The sequence below is a fragment of the Cnephaeus nilssonii genome (genome assembly GCF_951640355.1).
Source record: "Cnephaeus nilssonii genome assembly, chromosome: 1".
Lineage (NCBI taxonomy): Eukaryota > Metazoa > Chordata > Mammalia > Chiroptera > Vespertilionidae > Cnephaeus > Cnephaeus nilssonii.
Window position 1 is genome coordinate 72,231,727 of NC_137072.1, and position 22,331 is coordinate 72,254,057.

A 22,331-nucleotide genomic window follows, 5' to 3' on the forward strand; every position below is an offset into this window, starting at 1 on the left:
AGGCCTCAGTCTCTCTCCTCTGTAAATGGTATATTAAAAACAACAACAACAATCTGACAGGGTTGTTGTGAGATTTAATAATAATGTTGTAAAGTGCTTAGCATAGTGATAAATGACAGTATTCATTATTGTTTTTATGGTTTCCTGAAATTCTAGCCACTTGTTACTTCATGAATGACATGATCCCAAACCTTTCTGTCATCAGTAGTGACCCTCACTCCCGGATCCTTGACAAGCATAACCCAATTGCCCATGGATTCCCTACATCATCATCATCATCATTATTTTAGAACTGAGTGTCATCTCCTATAGCAAAGAAATGGCCCCAGAAAAAGAAAAGTCGCTGCCAAGGCAGGGAAAGAATGGTCTCTAGCACCCCTCGGTTGCAGCACAAATGACCAACTTATTTCCACTCTAGAGCACCAAGAGCTCTGGATCCATGAGGCAGGGCCTGGGGTGGGTCAGGACCGGGGCAGCCCATCCTTGGCACAGCTTTAGCAGCATAGCGTCCATCCAAGAAGTCAGACTCAAAGACTGCAACTTCCCTGGGCTCACATCGCCTTCTTGTGACTTGTGTAGATCTGGCTACACCAGTGGAATGGGCAGTCCAGGAGGGCACAAGCTCCTTACTCCCCTAACTGGGCTCCCACTCATGTCTAATTCTCCCCATCTCCCCCTGCCACCCCTTGCTTCCCCACAATATATCTGAGCTCCATCCACAGTCTGTCAGGCCTGCTGCGTAGGTAATTTTTTTAAGGCGGGTTTAGTTTAAAAGGCTCCTGTAGGTATTCGAATTTACCTCTATTTCTAGAACCATTCTGACTTCCCATACATTATCCCATTCAGTTTTCAAATATGACTCTTTCTCCTTCCCTCCCTCTTTTCTTTCTATCCTTCCCTCCTCCTTTTCTTCTTCCCTTCCTTTCTTCCTTTTTTCTTCCCTAAAAGTTATAGTTCCTGATTATAAATATGATTCACTTTTAGTGTAGAAAATTTGGGAAATAAAGAAAAAAACAAAAATTATCTGTGATCTCACCACTCAGAGATAAAGACATTTCTATATATCTCCCAATATTGTACATGTATTTATGAACATATATTTCAAAAATTGGGTCATACTGTACATACAATTTTGAGTTCTGTTTATTCCACTTTCCACTCTCTTGTCAGCTTTTACTATCAGCACCTACATATAATGAGTTTTAGCATTTGTGACATATTATAATATGTGGTTTTACCAAGTAACTTTTTGAAGCATCTCCCCTATTTGGGACCCTTCCCCCTTTCTTAGCCCCACCGCACTAGGCTAAGCCCTCCTTTCTCTGGTCTGGATCATCGTAGACATCTAGTCACTGGTTCAGCCTCAAGCTTCATTCCTCCTCCATCCACTCATTTAGGACAAGTGAACTTTTTAAAATGCAGATATAACCATGCCATTTAATTTCAATGTCTACAGGACACCATGGTCTTCAAGACACAGTTTAGGCCCCTCGCCATTATAAGAGTCCTGCTTCGCTGGGCCCCTTCTGACCTCTCCAGAATCTTCTCTGGATCTGTCTGTCTCCTTCCCCACCCTCAGCTTCAGTCTTTCCATTCTCTGTCCTTTGAGCTTACTGTACACTCTGGAATACTCTTCTTCCACTGCTCCCATTCCCTTCTTTTGTTTTTTCTCAACAAACTGTTGATCCTTACAAAGTCCAGGCAACAACCTCCTCTGCCCTCAACCTGCCACCATCTGAGTTCAGGTCTCCCATTCTGCGCTCCCCTTATTCTATGAACCTGCTTTGAGCCTAGTGGGTACATCAGAATCACCTGGAAGGCTTGTTGAAACACAAATTATAAGACTCTATGCGCAGAGTTTCTGTTTCAGAGGGGTTGGGTCAGGAATTTGCATTTCTAGAAGTTCGTTAGTGAAAATGATGTTGCTTGTTCAGGAAATAGATGTTAAGTCCCACTGCTGTAGCCTAATGTACTGTATTATTAGTGATTTTTTTTTCCTCCCCTCCTGACAGTGATTTCCATGAAACAGGGTCTGAACTGATCCCCACGATCCTGGTCCATGGTAAGCACATAATCTCCCGAATGGAGGAAGTCTTCCATGTGTCCTCCTGGCTCAGCAACCAAGTGGTAACAGTGACCGTAAGAGCCCGCTTCCTCTGTGGGCTCCCCTGTGAGAGATTCCTGAGCCATGACGCAATGACAACCCTGCGCAATGTCATTGCTGACACTCTCCAGGAGTCATGGGTCTGAGTCCCTTGCCCATATGTGGAATTTCCAGAAGATTTTGGAAATCGCCGCCTAAAGTCCCGTTCCTCCATAAATTTTCCATGGCCGATGCTTCAAAGAATAAAAATAAGGCATTGTTTTCCTGTCATTTTTGAGTTCAGCTCCCTATATTTGAGTTCGTGTACTAAATAATTTATGGCCTGATGATTATTGGTTAACGAGAAAGAAAGAAAAAAAAACCAACAGAGTTGGATGGCCCCATAAAGACTGATCAACAATTGCAAAGAAATTATGAGAAATGGGATAAAACTGGGGGAATTGGATCACTTCTCCAGCCTTGCTCCATCTGCTTCAGTACTGGGAAGTAAAGTTAACTTCTCATCCTGTCTGGTCCACGCTTGCCTAATGAAAATGAAATTCCTGTCATGGTTGTCTTTGAAAACATAGAACCAGCAAGAGTTAATTTATCTTCTACTCCAATAGAAATCATTAGCACTTTTAATAGAAATGTATAACTTATAAATTATTAGCATGTTTTAAAAGAATGTCTTAACATCTATACGCCTAACATGTAAAAATGAAACCAGGACACTTTAGCGAAGCACCACTTTGGTTCCTGTCTTCATATGCTTATGAGAAGTTTAATAAATAATCATTTTCCTGAGTTTGGTCAATGTATGTTTAGATTCAGCATGCCATCTGTATAAAGTTAGATGTGGTTAGTAGGGTAGTACTCAAAAATGACAATTTAGAGTTATGTACCACATGGATAATCGACAGTTAGCTAGAAGACTTGTAGATATTTAATCAGCAAAAAATAAAGATAGCTAACACTGACACATTTCAACTAATTTCCACCTGTAAGTAATAAGAAGAATGGGGATGAAGCACGTCCCTTTCCCCCTCTCTCCTAAAACAGAAGGAGGACAAGATTTACCTTGAACATTTCAGGTGGCTCTTTCTTGAGTTCTAGCCTCTTACTTAAGCATGTGTCGTAATTCAATAACCAGTAAGTAAAAACTCAGAAGTTCTTTCTTGTCACTCTAGTTGAAAGGGGATATCCTAGGTCTCAACAGCATTAGTCAACCCTGAGCTGGAATTCAGAGAACCTAAAAAGCTGTACATAGAAACACACACATATACAAAATGTTGTGTACTGAGAGGTGGCTAAAATTATAGTATGATAAAAATAATGATTCATTTGGCCCATTTAAAATGTAAAAATAATTTTCTAGGTACAGTGACAACACCATTTATTTGAAATTTTAATGATTTGATCTTATATATTAATTTGCCAGAATACACAAGTAATAGAAAATGTCAAGAACTTACCTGGGATATAATTGTGGCAGTGTTTTCTTTATCTTTCACTATGCTCTTAAAAGGGATTCTGTCATTACTTTTACTCACTAATGTTTCTCTTTCTTTTATCAATTGAATTAATATTTATTGAATGATAATAAATACCAGAGATGGTGTTAGGTACAAGTGAATTTTTGTTAACATTTATGAATGCTGCTCACTAAAAATTTTTTTAAAGATATATTTTATTGATTTTTTACAGAGAGGAAGGGAGAGGGATAGTTAGAAACATCGATGAGAGAGGAACATCGATCAGCTGCTTCCTGCACACCTCCTACTGGGGATGTGCCTGCAACCAAGGTACATGCCCTTGACCGGAATCGAACCTGGGACCTTTCAGTCCGCAGGCCAACGCTCTATCTACTGAGCCAAGCCAGTTAAAATTTTTAATAAGACATGTCTAAACACTGAGTTGAAGATACCTGTGATATCAATATTATTTTAAATACAACCTCAAAAAATACCTTGAAGTATAACATATTAGTTCAGCCTGGAAGTTATAACAAATTATAATATACTAGAGGCCAGATGCATGAAATTTGTGCAAGGGGCTCGGCCCTCACAGCACTGGCTTTGTCCAAAGGTTGTCTGGAAGGACGTCCAGCTGTCTGGCCTAATTAGCATATTACGCTTTTATTATTATAGAACTCCTTTATTGCACAAATAAAAGCACACAATGTTATCATTATACAAAACTCTGACCAATATTCAAAGTGGGGAGGAGAGTGGAAAGAATAGAGAATGCTCATACTGTGCTTCAGTTTAGCTTTATTTATTCCCCAATCATATACTAACATTTCATTGTTTATGCTGCTTAGTACAGAAAGAGTAAACCTATAAATACTAGGTTTAAAATAGGGAAGTCAGGCCCAACAGAACTCTAAAGAACTATAAAGAGTTTTGATCACTATGTAACTCCTACGTGGATTTAATTTTTCCCTGGTCCTCCCCTCCCTCTGCTAGTGATTGATCCAAATAGTATTGGTATATCACCAGGTTGTAATTAGTGTTGGAAGGAGAAAGGATAGCTCACTCTAATGTTTGCTTCCATTCAATCCATGAGTTACAACCTTTAACAAAATATACAGGTAACTTGGGGATTGAATGAATGAAGACATGAACACAGGTATTAGGTTGCATGCTTCCATACCTCCAAGCACCAGGTTGGAGTACCTTGGTCTTCAGGGTTATACAGCATAATGTCAGATTGTACAAGAAGCCATGGGATTGAGATGGGTATCTCCCTGGAAGATCAGTTTTAATGGGAATAATGCAAATTGAAATATTACTTTTATGATCATTGAACTAATGAAGGAAAAATTATTAAGTAGGAGATGTTAACTGAATTTTTCAGTTAAAACAAATGCTTTCCAGGGAATTTCACACTTATGTGGGCCATTGGGCTTTTACTGCTGGTCCCAAATCCCTAGGCTCCATATGTGCTCTCCTATGGCCATCAGAGGTACTTCAGTTGCAAGACTGAGAGGTGCTGTGATTTCCTTCTGACTCCTACTCAACCCATCAGCTCTGCTGTGTTAAACAATTTGTTGTAATTCATGTGTTTTTTCCTTTCTCTTATCTGACTGGGCTCGTTGTGCCCAACACATGGCTTAGTGCATTGCAAACAGACTAAGTTTCATTAATTCCAGGACTGATGTTCCTTTATGAATATTCATATAGAGAGTTAATTCTGTTCAAAATTGTAGAGAAGTTTGCTATCAAAGTTCCCAAACCACTCCAATTCTATGCTCTACTTCTTACACCCAGGATCCTCATTTTCTCTTCTTCTTTCCTCTTTTTCAAAACCTCATTTTTTTTGTCTTCCACAATTTGACATGAATGGTTAATAAAACTTGAAGTGTCCTTCCTAATAAAAATAAAAGATGCATGTTTGAACAGGGAACAAATCCTTTAAGTAAAGGGAATTGCAGGCCTCAGTCAGTGGGTGTAAAGAAATTATTTTTGTCATTGGGCATTTCCAGTTCTTCTAAAGGGACATCATATAGATGGTTACATATTCCAATAACTTACAACACCAGATGTTAAATAATCTTATGCTGGATCATATGAGTCAGACTGAACTCACTTTTTTATGAAAAGGTGATTTTCAAAGTCCAAAACAGCTGTAAGCACCAGATAACATTACTCAGTGCAGAATCCACTAGGATTCATTATATAAATCTAAATCTTTGGCAGATAAAATTCTATTCTATGAAATAAAAAGAAAAAACATTTGATCATGATAGATTTCCCTTCCCTCATCTATTAAATGAGAACCTTGAGCAGTTATAGCAGAGAATATTTAACAATATATTTTTTACAAGCTAGGAAGATTCCTTAGTGCATTCCATGTAGTAAGTCATTTATTCTTCACAATGGCCTTAAGAAGTTGGTAGTACTATTATCCTCAATTTTCCCTCAGATGAGAACACTGAGGCATTGTCCAAGGTCCCATAGGTCTAAACAACTGAGCAAGTGTCAAAGTCTGATATCAAATTCTAGACCCTGCCCTCTTAATCACATACCATGAGCTAAAATCTCTTCCAGGACTAATAATCTACAAATCTCTGTCATTCACTCATGATGCCCATCTGATGAAAGAGCATTAGCCCATAAAGCATCATAATAAAGAAACTGCACAGTAGACAACACCTGCACAATCAAGAAATGGTGTGTGTCTTGTTTGTCCAAGTTTCTCAGCATTATAATAATTGAGACAGACTTATCTAAACCTTTTTGCTTCCAGAATATTTTTTGTATTTTGTGGTTTTTGTATTCTGGAATAAGGAGACACTAATAAAGCATCATTAATGTTGAAATTTTTTCTGCATTTTGCTGATAATGCCAGCAGAATGGGTAAACTTATCATATGTAATCCCAGTGTGCATAAGAAATAGCAATTACTGGGCTACTCAAGGGCATAGCTAGGATTTGTCTTAGAAGTCACATAGTCCACTTTCTACATTATAGACTATATTTTTATTTTATTGTGCTTTTTTTTCAGAGCCTAAAATGAAAATACAATTCAAGGAATTAGAAATATTCGGGTGTATTTTTCATGAATAAGGTATTTCTACTTAACAAAGTGGGACAAAGGCTCTAAATATTAAATTTATTTGAAGACCTCCCTAAAGAATCCTTATGTAGTAACCTAACGTAGATTTAGGTCTGTATATTATGGACTGATCTAAACAAATACATTTCTCTTTATTTCCTTTTCCTTGAGAGATTTGGGTTATTTTTCCTCAATGAAACATTTATAGAGCTCTCAACTCTTAAAATGATCTCATTACATGCTCCCTAGACCAGATTAACCTCAGATACTGTAGTCTGTCCTGCAATATTAAAGGCTGTTCATTAAACCTATTAAATAATTTTAGTCAATTTCTCCTTTTCTTAAAGAATTTTTCAGGTAGTGTAAACTGGCCAGGATGTCAGGAACCTGGTTTCTGTCACATCCTGGGTTTCTTGAGAAAATTACTCAATCTCTTTGAACATCAGACTCTCCATCTACTAAACTAGGAGTTAGTCATCATTATCATTTCTTTCTGAAGTTGTCCTAGTGATGAATTTACACATGGAACCACAAAAGTGTTGATCTCATTTGAGGGAACTGTCTGAAAAAGTAAATGTCATATCCTTGAAAGTTCCTCAATCCAATCACCACACAAAGTTGAGTTTTCTCAAAGAATCACTATAACAAGGCCATGATATGGTTTGCTTTTGTTATCTCTCTTCCTAAAAATGTAAACTTTTGCATATTTCAGGAAAGAATTCAAATTTCTGATATGTGAGTTCTTATCTTAAAACCATAACATCTTTGAGATACATGAGCTATTATAAAATCAAGCTTAAATATACTGCTCTAATGGGTAACCAAACATTATCAGCAAAGTTTTCAGTAATCTCTATTTTCATTCTAAACTTACTTATTTTAATTACCCTATTAGGTCAGGTAGTCTTCAGTTTCCTGTTGTGTGATATTATCATTTCTTCCCATGGCTTGAGAAAATTTGACTAGCCTTAAGAAAAAATAAACATAAAAAAGAATGAAAAAAAGAGAGAAAGATTACACTCCATCTAGTAAAGGTAAGCTGAATGAATCCTCAGATCAGATATGCTTTAATAAGTAATCATTATCAGCATCATGAATTTTGAGCAATTGATAAGAATACAATTAATGTGACTTCAGGGAGAATTGTCATGGGTCATTCATTGGTGCATTTAAAGTATATTTTCAGAGTAAATTCACATTAGAAGGTACTATATTGTTTGAGCATCATATTTGAAGGAGAAAATGAGCAACATTCCTCAAGCAGTAACCAATTTTGGAGAGCACTTGTTGAAAATATTTGGAGGTAATGCCAAACATATTTCATGGGAGACTTGAAATATTTCTGTTTAGCAATAACATTCTTACCTAGCTTCCTGAACTCAGGTTAATCTGATCTCACTATTGGTAGCTTGTGTTTATCTTTGGTAGCCACTGAGTTGGCCAAACCTATCATTACCTACATTTTCCTTCTATGTTTGAACCATGTGCACACAATGACGATGAAAAATTGAGCAATTCTGCACCAAGGGTTGGGAGGCTTTTATTCCCCAGGCTGTGAAATGTCTAAGTATTGCAAGCCCTAATGTTATCCCACATTACCATATTTTATGAAATAATTGTGCCATTAATATCTAAGTTATGATTCACCAGTAAATAAATGAGAGTCCTCCTTTAGCAAACCTTTTGGTGGTTCTTTGTAAAGAGCTAAAAGCAGTTCATGCCATGATACTCACCCTTCTTCCATGTTCTAGTATTTAAGCCTGGGCCTAATTTGTAAAATAAAAATGTGATCATGAACTTATCTTCATGCAGCCCTAACTTAGCTCTACAAAATACAGACTGTATAGTTAGAGAAACCTGGCTTCCAACCCTGAGTCTGACACACTTGTTGTTATTGTGACATTTCAGCAAGTCATTAAATGATAGTCTACAGTTTCTTGTGTGTAAATTTGAGGTAATTATAACTACCTTGAAGGATTAACTAATATGATGAGGGCATGCAGAGTAATTAATACACAATAGCCATTCAATAAATATTACAACTATTACCATTATTATTTGTTGAGAGAATTACTCATAGTTGCTTATTTTGAAGATCTAAAAGCCAAATCTCAAATCAGCTTCCATTGGTTGAGAGTAGCCATGAGACAAATCAAATGTTCTACATATCTAAAAGTATGAATATTTGTAATTTTCCAGGAAGTTGTTAAGAAAGACAGTCTGACATTGAGGACAACATTCTCTTCTCTTACATGTTATTGGCACTATCATGATGCAGCATTTCCTCTGAGGATTTAGAAAGCTTTTCCATGTATGAGAACATAAATGCTGTCATTTTGATGAGCCAACCACTCCACCAAGAATTCTGACCTAGAAAGTGCAAAAGGTAATGACTATACTCTGACATCATGATTCTATTCTTAAAGATTTGCAATGAATGGCTATAATTTTTCTTAGTTCCTTTTTTTAAGAAAATTTCAACACCTACTTTAGCATCCTAGGCATTTTCATATATGCTATCTTATTTCATCCTAACAACTCTTTGAGACAGGCATTATTATTTCTCATCATTGATGTCAATTACCACAGAGTGAACTATCAGAGGAAGGGGGTGTAAATGTCAGACAAGGCATTTCTCCTTGTAAGGAGACACCAATGAACCATGATCAGCCAGCATTCCTAGCAGCTGGAGGTTGGGTGCACTGGCCTGGAAAACATGATAGCTATAAGCACCAGCAGGATCTACTATATTCCCATTTTGCAGGTTGTAGGGACAAAATGAGGATCAGAGTATTTAAGTGATTTTACCATGCTCACATATCTGGTAGTGGAATGTCAGATCCTAAATCAAACTGCCTGATTCCAAGTCAAACTAAGCTCGCTTTCTACCATATCACAACTGGTTTACTGAAGTATACTAGAGGAGCGTTGTGAATTTGCACAAACCTCTCAAGGAGTGGTAGGTTCGATGCATGGCTTTATTAAGCACATTACTCACTGTAAAAAGTAGTCGTTCCTTTAGATTTCTCTACATTTTGCCCTCCTCAACTTCAGCTGGTGCCCCCTTCACCTTTGTTTTATAGAAATTGGAAAACAAATCCATGGGCATTCTATCCATGATTACATACAGCAGTATTTCAAGTGTACTCAGAAATGTGTTCCAACTTGTGTCCTGTCCTTTGCATCTGACCTCATAGAGTAGTTTTGTTGTTGTTATTGTTGTTGTTTTACCTCTTTGGAATAATGGTCAAGTTTGGGACTTGACCATACAAAGCCTGATAGTAAACAGGCCTGTTCTTGTCTGCCATATGTCCTATTGCTCCAGTTTAGATGACATCTATGATCAGCACTTGAACTGTGACAACTACAAGGCTTTACAATGGTGGAATGGTGAATGATTTACTTCGATTTAGTAAATCAAGGATACTACCTCGCAGAGGCAGAGGCTTGAAAGATGATCCTTTTTCTCAAGACAGTTTCACATGTAAGGCAAAATTGGAGAGATGTCAAAATACAGAAAACACTGGGGCCAAGAGGAAAGACATTTATTCTAACTGAGAGGATTGGGAAAGGCTTCTTGGAAGAGAATGCAATTTAACTAGATTTTGAATACTGAAGAAAATTTCAGCAAGTAATGTCATTTGAAGGAAAATAGGAAGGAGGCAGGTTTAAGGGACACAATTTGAAGGACAAACATTTCTTTCCAAAAGCAAAGTCCAGAAATGAAATCAGGAACTAAAGCAAGTAAATAAACATCTTAACCCAGATGTAACACCACTAAGTTCAGAAACACAAAGGAGGGTCCTTTTAGTTCCTAGAGGATAAACAAATCTAAACCCAAAACCTAGAGTCACAAGTAAGGACAGAGAGATAGCAAGCTAAGAGAGGCCCATAAAACTGACTAGAACTTAAGTTTGCAACAGAGCCTCTTCTGGTAAAGAGAACTTCCCCAAAACTTAGGCAAGGTCATAATAAGAGGCAGAAGTAGGTCATTAGGTTGTTTTTTTGCTCAACTGGTCAAAGTCAACCCGAGGCTTCCAATCACAACTCAAACACCACCATCACTACTTTTGGGGGTGGTGCTTCATGAAGACTCTTTCCCAAGAATCACTTTAGAGGAGCAAGAGGCCTTACATGCTCCCATTCACAGGACAAGCACACTGATTAGAGAAGCAAGGGCTTGGGGAAAGAGCCATCCTCCATGGCATCTTATGTGGTAGGGGGAAAATGAGGGTCAGAGCACTGCTAATGTGAGATTAGCAATGGCCTAAAACATCTCAGGGTTTGTGTGTGTGTGTGTGTGGGGGGGGGGTTTCCTTTTCATTCTTAAAAAAATTTTTTTAACTGTTAGTTAACATCTCTTATGTGGCTAGTGACCTAGGCATTATTAATATACTTTCAACTACCTGAATGTCCTAATTTGAAGTAATAAAGAAAGGAGAAAGGTGAGATGGGAAAGGAGATACTTAGGGTCAACATCAGAAGGCATTCCTTCCAGGGAGTGGAACATCATGGGTCATGATACCCAGACATAATGTAGCTGAACAGTCATGATCCAGGGCTTTTAAGTGGTGAAGCAAAAGGATTAGAGAGGAGTGGCAGGAAGTAACATTTCCAAGTGCCTATTTGTACCAGGCTTGATGCCAATTATTTTGCATAATTGTTATCTCCATTTAATGTTCTTCACAATACAAGTTGGTAAATTTCCAAAAGTAAAGTCATTCAGAATAAATCATGCTTGGGAAGTATGGACAATAATATTGTAATACTATGTATGGTGCCAGGTGGGTACTTAAAATACTGGGGGCAAAGGGGATTACTGTGTAAAGTATATCATTGTCTGGCCACTATGCTGTAGATCTGAAACTAATACAAAATAGAGTTAAATGTAAATAAATAAACAAACTAATAAATACATGGATTCTTGCTATTTAAAATAAAAAATAAAGTGAATAACCTAATAATGTGCACTAAAATAAGAAAAGTCAAATAAGCAAATCTTTTTCAGCTACTTTTTTATTATAGAACTGTAAAATATCTGGAACAATAGCTCATCCCTTCAGAAACAAACAGAAGGCAATATTGCATATTCCATTTTCCTTTCAGAGTTATTTTTGTGATTTAATATTATGGACATGCTTATAGCATTGTATTAGAAAGATAATTGTGTGACAAAAGCAGCTCTTCCCCCCCCCCTTTTTTTTTAAAGGGATAAATTATGCTTCCTTCTGCTACTCACATCCAAATTGAAGTATAGCTCAGCTTAGAGTTTTGGACCAATTTTGGACCATTTAAACTGGGGTCTTCACTGATCTTTCTTTAGTTCCAGATAATAATTAAGAATACCCATAAGAAATTAAAAATCATAACATTCTGTTTTATCTTTATACAGTTGAATAGCACATACAGCCTGATTTATAGATAAAAACAGAATGTTAAAAATATATTATTTGTTTCCATTTTTATTGGGTTATTATCTATCACAGCTCTAAGAAAACTATTTGTATCATTTACAATTTTTACAATTTAACTCTTCACCATCCTCAGCTCCCCATTTCTATTCTAACCGACAATCTCTCACACCTTCCCTGTTTCCTTGTTCTCTTTGATACTTACAAGCATTTGACATGATATATCACTTTTTCATTGGTTTATTACTTAACTCTACACATTGCCCCTTCATACTAGAATATAAACTCAAGAAGAGTGAGCATTTCTGTATGTTTTGTTTTGTTCCTGGCTATGTCCAGCACCTAGAACAGTGCAGGCATTCAATACATGTCTGTTGAATAAATCCCCATTTCATAATGGAAGCAACTGAGGCTCAATGAGATGAAAAACCTTGACCCAGATCCCACTGTGTGAAAGACAGAGCTAAAACTAAAATCCATTCTGTCTGCCTTTTAATGCCTCCTGACTCTGAGCTTTCAGCCTTTGATATTAATCAATTCATTCTACTTGACACCAAGCGGCTCCAGGCTTGAATATCTAGTTGTCTAGACTTGAACATCCAACTGCCAACCTGATATCTCAGTTGAGAAACAATAGAAATTGCAAACATAACGTATCCAAAATAAAAAAATGCTCATCTTCATTGGCAGACCAACGGTTCTGAGAATGGATAAAAGCCTGAAATGCATATGTGTATAAATTTTTAAAGATGCAGAGTAATTCTTTAAAATAATTGCACTTATATGTAGTTAATTAAAGTAATAGATAAGAGAGGCAGAATAGAATTGTGGTTAAGAGCATATGGCTTTTGGAGACAGAATGCCTGATTTGAATCCTTGCAGTTAGTGGTTAATTCACAACATTCAGATGAAAAGACTACCTATCTGACAATATTGTTCTGAGGAGTTAGTGTGTTAACACAGGTATTATGAAAGTGTTGTCATTATTATTATTATTGGTTTTGGTCTTTACATATAATAAGGTTTTCAGAAACCTGTTTCAATGGCATAATGAAGATGCTGCTTAAAACTTATAGGATAGTGCTTAAAAACAGACATATAACATCAGATAACACAGAGATGAAGACTCATTTCCAAAGAGTACCATCAATGTGGACTTGGGACATGTCTCATTTTTTCCACAGTCTAAAATATAATACCAGTTGTACTTACCTCAAAATATGGTTATGAATTAAGTCAGTAAATAATTAAGTTAATACCCATAAAACCTTCAGAAAGCACCTAGCATATGATTAGTGCTGAATAATTGGGAGCACTCATTCTTACCACAAATCAAATTAAATTAGAAGATTGAAACTGAAAACTTTAGTCCAAATAATTATCTGATAATATGTAACCTCACATACCATCCCCTTCAAAAAAAAAGAAGAAAAGAAAAGAAAGGAAGTTCTTTTCCAAAAAAATATCTTTAAGCTTTCCATTTTTTACAACTCTGTTCTGTCATCCTAGACCTAGACTAAGGAAATCCAATTGCCCAAAACACGGATCACAACTGAAATTCAAGAACATGTGATCATCTGGGCAGTTGTTCTGCAAACCAGGTTAAAGTACTCATTTTCCTTTTTACAATTACATAAACCTGACTCAGCATCCTGGCAAGAAAACATAATGTTCTTACATTTATTACTGGTGTCATAGTAAACATGAGGATGCACATTTTTTAATAACTTAAGCAATGTAGAAATCAGAAAGATCAGATCTTCGTGAGAGTGGACCTGATCCTTAGAAAGCTTGCCTAATCTCTTGTTTTGTTCTGTTTTGTTTTATTTTGTTTTGTTTTTTTCATCAGCATCCCTCTGTTGCTGTCTTAGAATCAGGAGGAGAGACAGCAGAGCATGATCTTACAGGTAAGGCAGCCCTTTTTGGACTGGAACCTCCCCTCTGGGTTTCTCTGTCTCCTTCTCTTCATCTGAAAGACTGGAAATAATAGCAATTCTGATTTAGAAAGGAGCTAGGAGGAGTGAGATCAACATGCCCTCAGCCAACATTGAGCCACAAATAAACACCATTATATGATAGTGATTATTATGAAAGTTTGTCAGAGATCCAATTAACCTTCTGAAATGAATAATCCACCAATTATTATTAAACTATAATCTAAATAAATGTCATGTTCCAAACTAAATCCTTAATCCTGTTTTGGACTTTTCAGTTGTAGTTTCCCATTTTCAGAAAGGATAGTGGTAAATGTCACAGCATAAGAATTTTTTTAAAAATAAGTGATCCTTATGTATTTTTTGTAGTTTCAAAACAGTTCATCTGACCATAAAGCACTCTCATTTTATTGTGCAGGGAAACTGCATTTCAGTAAAGCACTTACCTAAGAGATTCTCCAATAGTACTATTCATTGTGTATGAGCGGCCACTTAGCCCAGTTAAAGCACAAGAATGAAGTCAAGTAATTTCAGAATTAGAATCCCATCCCCTCTGCTCATTGCCTCTGGGACTCTAGGTAACTCTCTGAATCCCAGTTGTTTTATGTATAAAATAAACTAATAATTTCTCTTTACAAGACTGGTATGAAAAGGATGTAACTGGAAACACACACACACACACACACACACAAACAACTCAGCACATTGCCTAACCCAAAGCAGATTCTCAATACATGATTGAATTTTCACCCTATTTGTAACCTTCACTCTACTATAGTCTCAAAATGTAATAATCTAGACATCAATATGCATAATCACTCACATCAGTATAACAATTTAGACTTTGCAAATTGTTTGCATTTAGATAATTAGAAACTGAGGTTCCAAGAACATAGTTGTCTTTTACAAAGTTGCTCAGGTGCAGAGCTGAGAAGTTGGGCCCAGCTCCCCAGGCTCAGGTCCAGCAGACTGGCCACACTTCACTCCCTCCTTCAGAGCCACTCACAGAGCCATGCTAGGGTGATCTATTCTTTCTTTTTAAAAATTTTTCTTGAATTTATTGGGACGACATCCTATCTAATAAAAGAGTAATATGCAAATTGGCCATCACTCCAACACACAAGATGGCTGCCCCCATGTAGTCAAAGAAGGCTGCCCCCATGTGGATACAAGATGGCCGCCACAAATGGCCAGCAGGGGAGGGCAGTTGGGAGGGACCAGGCCTGCAAGGGAGGGCAGTTGGGGGTTACCAGGCTGGCAGGGGAGGGCAGTTAGGGGCAATCAAGCTGGCAGGGGAGTGGTTAGGGGCTGATCAGGCTGGCAGGCAGAAGTGGTTAGGGGCAATCAGGAAGGCAGGCAGGTGAGCAGTTGGGAGCCAGCAGTCCTGGATTATGAGAGGGATGTGCGAATGCCCGTTTAGGCCCGATCCTACTGGGATCGGGCCTAAACGGGCATTCGGACATCCCTCAAGGGGTCCCAGATTGGAGAGGGTGCAGGCTGGGCTGAGGGACACACACTCCCATGCACAAATTTCATGCACCAGGCCTCTAGTTGGTTAATAAAATAATATAGGTTTCAGGTACATTTCTATAATAAATCATCTGTATATTGTATTGTGTGTTCACCACCCAAAGTCAAGTCTCCTTCCATAACTATTTACCCCCAACTTACCCTCTTCTACCTCCCTCCACCGCCCCTCCCCCTTTCTCTCTGGTAATCACCATATTGTTGCCTGTGTCTATGAGGTTTTGTTTTTTTCTTAATCCCTTCACCTTTTTCACCCAGCCCCCCAACTTCCCTTCCCTCTGACAGCTGTCAGTCTGTTCTGTCTCTACAAGTCTGTTGCTGTTTTGTTTTGAGTTTATTTTGTTCATTAGATTTCATAAAAAAGTGAAATCATATGGTACTTGTTTTTCTCTGACTGGCTTACTTCATTAAAAATAAATACTTCAGAATAAATTTAACCAAGGATGTAAATGACCTGTACTCCAAAAATTATTAGACACTGAAAAAAGAAATTGAAGAAGATACAAATAAGTGAAAGCATATACCATTTTATTAATAGAAAGAATTAACATCATTAAAATCTCCATACTACCCAAAGCAATCTATAGATTCAATGAAATTCCTATCAAGATATTAATGGCATATTTCACAGAACTAGCACAAATATTTCAAAAATCTATATGGAATCACAAAAGACCCCAAATAGCCACAGCAATCTTGAGAAAGAAGAATAAAGTTGGAGGAATCATGCTACCTGATATCAAACTATACTTTAAGACCATAGTAATCAAAACAGCATGGCACTGGCATAAAAACAGGCATATAGGTCAACGGAACAGAACAGAGAGCCAAGAAATAAACCCATACTTTTATGGCCAATTAATATTTGACAACTGGGTAATCTATTCTTTATGGAGCAGTTTTCATAAAGAAAAAGTACCCTAGGTCTGTAGATTATTAATTTGGCTTAGAAAATTTCAACAGAAATGCTTAAGGCCAGATTTTAAATTGCAAGAGGAAATCATATTTGCTTTCCTGCCCTTACTTCCTCAGAGTGAGTCTTCCATACAGTTATAGGAACTCACCCCCTTTGCTGCAGGCACCTGGCCTATCTTGAGTGCCATGAAGCATCATGGGATATAAGCCCTTGTGGGGTCTATCAAGGTAACTAAACAAGCCTCCACTAAATGTAATCAGTGTTTAGTTTACAGGGGAGTCCTAATTGTCTAGACTAGTACCAGTCACATAGTAGTGCTCAATCTAGATTGGTGGTGGTATTTTTTGGGCAATGATTTATTTTTTTAATTGAATTTATTGTGTTACATTGGTTAATAAAATAATATAGATTTATGGTGTACAATCCTATAATACATCATCTGCCTATTGCATTGTGTGTTCAGCACCCAAAGTCATGTCTCTTTCTATCATCATTTATTCCCTCTTTACCCTTTCCTGCCTCTCACTATTCCCATTTACCTCTAGTAATGACAATACTGATGTCGGTCTATGATTGTTTTAATGAGAATATTCTACTTCACATGAATAGGATTCTGACTGACTTCACACAAATCCCAGACATCCGTGATCTGACTCTCAGTCTGAACTCCTATTAAATTTAGAAGAGTTGTCCATATCATGGTGTCTCCCCATGTGGACTGTAAAGGTCTGGGTCAAGGGCTGGGTCTTGCTTCTTGAGGAAAAAATAACTAGCATGGCATTTACTGGATACATGAATGACTTCTCTTTGAGAAATTACTAAGTTATTAATTCACTTTTGTAAGCACAATTCCTTCTTAGAAGAAGCTAGATAATTTGGCTCATACACTGTGGCATAGGTAACATTTTCTTTATAAAATCTAGAGTGCCAGTGTTCTAACCTGTAATCCAGTCAACAGAATGTTGGTTTAGAAAAAAAAAAGTTGGATTCAAAACAAAGGAGATGGAAGGTTTGTGGGCTGTCTTACCCAGGTCAGGGAGAGGCCTCTAATGAAAGCTCACCTTGCAGTGACCTCATTGCTAGAGTTTCTTCCCAGCTTCCCAACTTCTTTTTTATACTTGTATTTCATGAGATAATTAATGTTCATCAAAAGTGAATTTTTATGCAGAAATATTCATAGGAAATTCTGACCTAATATAACCTCTTAGCAAAATAATAATAATAATAATAATAATAATAATAATAATAATAATTACTGTAAGACACATTTTCCCAATCAATTATGGTCAATTTCTGTTTTGGATTTCTGTAGTTGTGCTAATAACTGCCCTTCTCGCATGCCTTCTAAATAGTTCCCCTATCTCCTGTCATAATTATTTAACTACACCTCAAAACTAGAGAACGGGAGAGCTACCCTGAGGTGTGCACTCTTACAGCCAGAATGTTTTCAATTGGGAATGTCACAAAAGACAAACATGTTCAATTGCTTATAGAATAACTTTTCAGCCATCCATTGTCAGTGAAAATTACCTCATTGTGCAGTATGACACCTAAAAGTCATAACCATAATAAAAATAGTGTTTTCCTTATCATCTTTTTGCCAGTAAATGTGAGCTCTGGGGGAGCAGGGTCTTTATGGGTGCACTCAGCACCTCAGTCTGTGACTATCACGTAATAAGCTGCAATAGCCCATGGTAGAGACTCAATAACCATGTGCTGGATTGAATGCACTTTTTTGTGGCCCTTATAATAATCTTATATAATAAAAGGCTAATATGCAAATCGACTAAACGGCAGAACGACCGGTCACTATGATGCACACTGACCACCAGGGGGCCGACGTTCAATGTAGGAGTTGCCCCTTGGTGGTCAGTGCACTCCCACAGGGGGAGCACAGCTCAGCCAGAAGCCCTGAGCCAGGCTTACGGCTGGTGCGCTCAGCAGTGGTGGCGGGAGCCTCTCCCACCTCCGTGGCAGCACTAAGGATTTTCCGGACTGCCAGAGGGCACAGGCTGGAGTGAGGGATCCCCCTCCCCTCTGCCGACCCCACCGCGCAAGTACATGAATTTCGTGCACTGGGCCTCTAGTGTTAATATAATAGACATCATGCCATAATGAACAGTGCCCAGAAGTGGAAATCGGGTACTTGCAATTTTACCACTAACAAGCAATTTTAAATGTGTGACTTCTCTGAACATTTCTTTTGCTTATCAGAAAATTGAGAATTGGGATAGATTATTTTTTATGTCCCTTCCATTTGTAAAATGGCATCTCTCTCCATCTTTACTTAGGATAATGTAACACATCTTATCCCAGGGCATGCCAACTTTCTTTCGTTGTTGTTTGGAGAAGTGTTTTTGGTAGAAATGGGGTGGGGACAATAAAGTGGCCACAGAGCTGATCACTGAGAACTCCTCCCTCGAGGCTACACACAGTAATTTAGGAATACAGAATACTCTGCCAGTCCAGGACATTTGGGAAGGAATATCTATTCCAGAAGGAATAAATTCTTGATCTTTTAACACTTTGTTTCTAGACCCTTGGTTAATGTCAAAAGAATCATGTTTCCCAATCAATCCAGTGAGAACAAACTCCTAGGACAAACATCCTCTGCCATGAGAGCTACCTGGATGGGTAAAGCCAGAGATCTGAAAGCTCAGGGAGAACATGGAGCTACCGGGAGAGAACAGTTAGGTGAAGGGCAAAGTTCTTGGGGGCAGTGTGTTCACAGAGTATGGCAGGTAGAACTCAGGGGATTGTAAGTGATACCTGGAAACACTTTTTAAAATATATTTCTTTATTGATTTCATAGAGGAAGGGAGAGGGAGAGAGAGAGAAACATCAATGATGAGAATCATTGATCAGCTGCCTCTAGCACGTCCCCTACCAGGGATAGAGCCCGCAACCCAGGCATGTGCTATTGGCCGGAATCAAACCTGGGACCCTTCAGTCCACAGGTCAATGCTCTATCCACTGAGCAAAACCAGCTAGGGCACCTGGAAACACTTTTTACCAACAATAGAACTGAGGGACTACAATTCTCCCATTGTAAAATACTTACTTTTTTCTGGATATTTGTTTTATTTTAATAACACTTCCTTCTGATGTACTAGTGGTCACTGCATTTTTACTTTAGGGAGTCAATGTTCAGATCCTATTAGTCAAGAAGAGAGAGTTTTTGAGTGGGAGCTTGAATAAAATGATGGGGTTTTACCCTTCAGTGCCAGGCACTTCTGTCCCTAAGTTTAGATGATAATTATTATTCCTTATGTGAACCCTAGCCACTCAGATGGGAGGCCATGGCAAAGAAAGGAATTGACATCCATGAAACTGCCTCCTGCTCTCACCCAGCCCTGGGGACTCTCTCACTCCAAGCCCTGCTTTGTAGGGCCTAAGCCTTTCTGAGAAATAAACATTTCCTGGCTCTAGCTTGTAGGAAAATTGGGAGAGCTAGACTCTAAAATTATCCAGCGTCTATTTGGCACAAAGAAAGTGCCTTTGAGAAATTATTTCTTCATGTCATATTTGCATAACTTTGTCATGACGTGCCATGTAGAAGAAAGGAAACAACATGATCTGAGTCTGCAGGCATCCTATTGTCCTTTGCAGCCAACGTCAGTCTGTTCCCCCGAGTGGTTCATTTCTGCTCCTCTTAGTGGTCTCTAGGCTGGCAGATCTGAGGCTACAGATGATCATGTTCAAAATTGTATGTGCTATGAGTGAACAGCCTAGATGGTGCAACATTTCATTTGGCTAATATTTCAGTTTCTTGCGTCATAAGCCTGACAAGCAGCTTCATCCCATGAGCAGCATTTCCTGAGTTAGTGCATGTGAAAAAAGTTGTAGATAAAGCTCAAATCCAGCAGATGCTTGGAACCACAGGTGACTCACAGCCTTATTCTCTCATACAGATCCCTCTCTACTTAATTCAGTGACATTTGGTCCTATATGTTCAATGTAAAGTTCAGACCTTCAAATACATATATCCGAAGGCACATGATGAACAGCATCTAGTGTTCAGCCTTCTCCTGCCCTCACGGTGAAATCTCCACCAGGAAATAACAATAGCTGTCAGCTATTAGTTCATGAACAATTTGATGCCTCTTAAGTGCCAAGTGCAAGTTAGGAAGTGAGTTTACTGCTATTGACATTCCAACACTTTAGAATCTCTTTAATAAACAACTGTAAGTTTATTCTTTGTATTAACAATGTAAAAAAAAAAAAGTTTGTTTTTTTTTTTTAAAAAAACCAAACAGATTAAGTGTCTTGGCAAATGTTGTGAGGAGTTAGGTTCCTAAACCATCAAACAATGAGTCTACCTCATGTTGCAATTTTTTTAAAGAATCCATTGAAAAATCAAGACAGATGAGATTATGATCCTTCATTTTTCCTGCTCATGTCTCATTATTTTATGCTATCATAAAATGATTTAAGTTAAAATTTTATTCTATTAATTGCCCAAAGTCATCATACTTGAAAGAAATATATGTTTACACTCCGGGTGTAGCTGTCTCATCTGGGAGCCCTAAACCATTGAAACTGTACCTCAGTCTTTTCCTCAAAAGGTTTCCCCCCAACTTATTATACATGTGATGGGTTCAAAGCACTATACAATGAAAGCTGTGAGAATATATTTTTTTCAAAAAGATAATAAAATAGCAAATATACTAACTACATCTTTTCAAAACAGCTTTTCAACGATTACTTCCAGAATTCCTTTTCAAATCTTCCTCCACATCTAGCACTCCCCTACCTCAACCTTATGAGGAGTTGTACATACCAGGAAACACTCCTTATCTTTCTTGATTCCCTTTTGAACTAAGTACATTCCTTAAAGAGAAAGTCATGAGTTCTCCTTTCTTTCATTCCCAGACCTAACCCAGAGCCTGAGTAAGGCCCTGCACCATCCTCACCTATTGACCTGCCTATCTCCTCAGCCACAGTGTGATAGATGGAACTGTTTTCTCTGTGCTTCTCAGAGTCCTGCTCTGAAACTTGATTAACACATATTTATAGAGTTGGTAAACTGAATATAGGTGAAGCCTCAAAACTGTGCCCATATCCAGGACAAGAAGGATCAGCACAGAGTTTATCCCACATGGCCTAAATAAAACTCTGACAAATTAGCTGGAAAAGTTGCAAAGAAACTATAAGGAGAGAATAACTTGGAGTCTAAAGAGGCTTCTGCACCCTATTCCCTGGCCATGGGCACACATTTCTCTGCAGTGTCACAGCTGCTGGCCTTTGGTTCACCCAGTTGGTCATCCCCTTAAAGCTGATTGAGGAACCTCTTACCCTTTCCTACTACTGCTTTCTCCTCTTTCAAAGCCCCTTTGTCCTCTTACATCTTTTCTCAGGAATCCTAGAGGTTCCTTTCCTGCTGACCTCACTACTATACCTTTATCTTCAAATCTCTCCCTGCTGAATCACGAAGGAGTGAAGAGAGAGAATGTTCTGGAGAAAAGGGCTACCTGCAAGATAATCAAATCTTTCACACCTCAGATTAACAATCTCGTGGTCTGTCTCTCTTTGTCATCTCAGCCTGTATGAACTCAATTCCAGAAGGAAAGAGAAAGAATGTTAAAAGCTCATCCTGTTACTGATGAGTTTTGGTTCAGACAAGTTGATTCTGAGGTGCCGAAAGGCATGCCGCAGAGAAAGCTGATCAGGCAGATTAAAACATGGGCCTCAGCACTCCCGAGGGAGGTGGGAAATTCAGCTCTGCAAGCTCCTTAGAGAGAGAGTGAGATCAGAATCCACACCTCTCTGTCTGGACCACCAGAACTCCAGAGTTCCTTGTTTGGGTCTATTCACAAAGTCCAAAATGTTTTCCCTTTGTTGTAACGCTTATGTTGTGAGCCACATAAATTAGGTTTTTCTTTCCCAGAACGATCTTTGTC